We start from the raw sequence: 3,209 nt of genomic DNA, 5'->3' as shown, positions 1-3,209 counted from the left end.
AAGGAACTGCCAGAAATTTAAGCCAGATTCAGAAGAGGATGTGGAACAAAGGATATCATTGCTGATGTCAGATGGATCCTGGCTGAAAGCAGAGAATACCAGAAAGATGTTTACCTGTGTTTTATTGACTATGCAAAGGCATTCAACTGTGTGGATCATAACAAATTATGGATAACATTGCAAAGAATGGGAATTCCAGAGCATTTAATTGTGCTCATGTGGCGCCTATACATAGATCAAGAAGCAGTCATTTGAATAGGACAAGGGGATACTGCATGGTTTAAAATGAGGAAAGGTGTGTGTCAGGGTTGTATTCCTTGAAGCATACTTATTCAGTCTGTATGTTGAGTGAATAATCCAAGAAGCTGGGTTCTATGAGGAAGAACGGGGCATCAGAACTGGAGGAAGGTTCATTAACAACCTGAAATATGCAGATGATACAACCTTGCTTGCTGAAAGTGAAGAGGACTTGAAGCACTTACTGGTGAAGATCAGACTATGGCCTTCAGTATGGATCATACCTCAACATAAAAAAAAAAAAAAAGAAAACAAAAATCCTCACAACTGGACCAAAAAGCGACATCATGATAAATGGAGAAAAAGTTGAAGTTGTCAAGGATTTCATTTTAACTTGGATCCACATCAATGCCCATGGAAGAAGCAGCCAAGAAATCAAATATATTGCATAGGGCAAATCTGCCTCTAAAGATCTCTTAAAAGTGTTAAAAAGCAAAGGAAGACGCTTTGAGGGCTAAAGTGTGCCTGACCCAAGCCATGGCATTTTCAATCATCTCATATGCATGCGAAAGCTGGATAATGAATAAGGAAGACCGAAGAAGAATTGATGCATTTGAATTATGATGTTGGCAAAGAATATTGAATATACCACGGACTGCCAGAATAACGACTAATCTGTCTTGGAAAAGTGCAACAAGAACACTCCTTAGAAGCAAGGATGGTGAGACTTTGTCTCGCATACTTTGGGCGTGTTATCAGGAGGGACCAATTCCTGGGGAAGGACATCATGCTTGGTAAGGTAGAGGGTCAGTGAAAAAGACGAAGACCCTCAATGAGATGGATTGACATAGTAGATGCAACAATGGGCTCAAACATAAAGCTTGTGAAGATGGCGCAGGGCAGATAGTGTTTTTTTCTGTTGTGCATAGGGTCTCTATGAGCCGAAACCTACTCAACAGCACCTAACAACGACCATGTCTATATAGCTATGTCTATATCTATCTATCTGTCTATCTATCATCAATCTATCAATCAATCTATCTATCATCTCTCTCTCTCTATCTCTCATCTCTCAAGCTATTGCTGTTGTTAGGTGCTGTAGAGTCAGTTCCGACTCATACGGACCTTATAGGACAGAGTAAGAACTTCCCCATATGGTTTCCAAGGAGCAGCTGATAGATTTGAACTGCCGAACTTTTAGTTAGCAGCTGAGCTCTTAACCACTGTGCCACCAGGGCTCCTCTGTATATAGAGAGATCTTGTTAAAATGTAGATTCTGATTCAGAATATATGAGTTAGAAATGCAGATTCTCATCAGGGACTTGAACTGGAATAAACATGTTCAAAACTCTGTTTTAAAATTGTTCAGTCTTCCTTCTATATTCAGAAGACAATTCAAATGCCTTGCTATGGCTTACAAGGCCTTGCCTGATCTGGCTGCTGTCTTTCTTGCCGGTCTAATCTTTAGCTCTTCTGCTTGCTCCCTGGTGTCCAGCCACACTGATTGACACTCAGTTCCATGAACATCTCTGGACCTTTATCTTTGAACGTTTCGTCCACTTCCTGGGGTGCTTTCCTCTTGCTCCTTGTGTGCTGAGGTCCTTCTCATTCTTTGGGTATCAGAATAAATGCCACCTTTTCACAGAAGCCTTTCCCAGCACTCAGGTCTAAAGTATCTTACTCTGATATTCTCTACTCAACCCCTAGTTTACTTCTTCCTTTCAGAACACCACATTTTCTGATTAATTCATCAGTTGATCTCCTTTGAAATGTAAGCCCCGTGAGGTAGCAAGTTTATCTTGCTCACAGTTGCTTCCCTTGAAGTTGACCGAGTAGCTGACACATCTATTAGGTACTCAAGAACTATTTGTTGAATGAATGAATGCATGTACGAGCCTAATTCCATCGTCCTTTTTGCGGCACCAAAGTTGGGCATTCAGATATGCACCTCAGGCCTTTTTCTGCACAGACATAGAGGAACCTCTACCTCCTGGTCTCTAGCCCCAGGGAACTTGATACAGCCACATCCCCCACACTGTATGTAGTATGTCACACATGTATTCTCAGATACCTGAAGAAGATGTAGAAGTGGAACATAATGTGTTTTAAAATCCATTTAGCTGAAGAAAAAAAATGCCTTCAAGAGGTCTCTGAGCTGTAATATTTAGACTTCTGGAGCTTATTCAGCCTTTTCTTGGTGACATACAATGGAAAATAGGAAATTGGAGAAAGACTTGAGGGAAGGATGTGGAAAAGCTATAAATATGTGAAGCTGTTTTCTCCATGCCCAGAGGGGATGCAAAGGAAGACCCTGTGATCATAGGGGTTACAGAGAGGCTCAGAATTAGAATCAATTCCTGTAATGGTATTTTGCTATTTCAGTTCTACAGGATGATTTCTCGCTGGGGCTTTCTATTCTGGCAAATTTACTTTTGAGTACTTTGGATTCAGGTTTTGCTTACAAGGCACCAGAATAATTGCTTGTAAAGTAAGAGCTTCCTTCAAATCTTTGTCTATGGTTTAAACCTCCCTCCTGAGTTTTAGACCCTTATATCAGACTACCTACCACAGATCTCACCTGGATAGTCCATAGCCATTTCAAACTGAACTTGTTCAAAATACAATTTATTCTCTGTTCCCAGACATGGGTTATTCCTTCTATAGTTCTTATCAGGATTAAAGGCACCATCCTCCATTCAGTCACCCAAGCTCTCCACGCTTTCCTAATATTGAAGATGATAACGTTTATTGATTGCTTCCTATTTGCTAAGTGCTTTACGTGTATTAATTCTGTTAGTCATTCCTGCAGCCTGTGACTAAGATAAGGTTATCCCCATTTTTAGATGAGAACACAGAGTCGATTGCAAAAGTATCCTAACGTATCTCCTTGTCTGCAGTCCCTCTCCAACCTATTCACCACATGGCAGCCTCACTCATCTTTTAGGCATGCAGATCTGATGCTATCATTCCCT

This window comes from Loxodonta africana, chromosome 7, assembly GCF_030014295.1.
Source record: "Loxodonta africana isolate mLoxAfr1 chromosome 7, mLoxAfr1.hap2, whole genome shotgun sequence".
Taxonomy (NCBI): domain Eukaryota; kingdom Metazoa; phylum Chordata; class Mammalia; order Proboscidea; family Elephantidae; genus Loxodonta; species Loxodonta africana.
The sequence above is the reverse complement of the archived record's forward strand: the minus strand, read 5'-3'. Positions refer to the sequence as shown.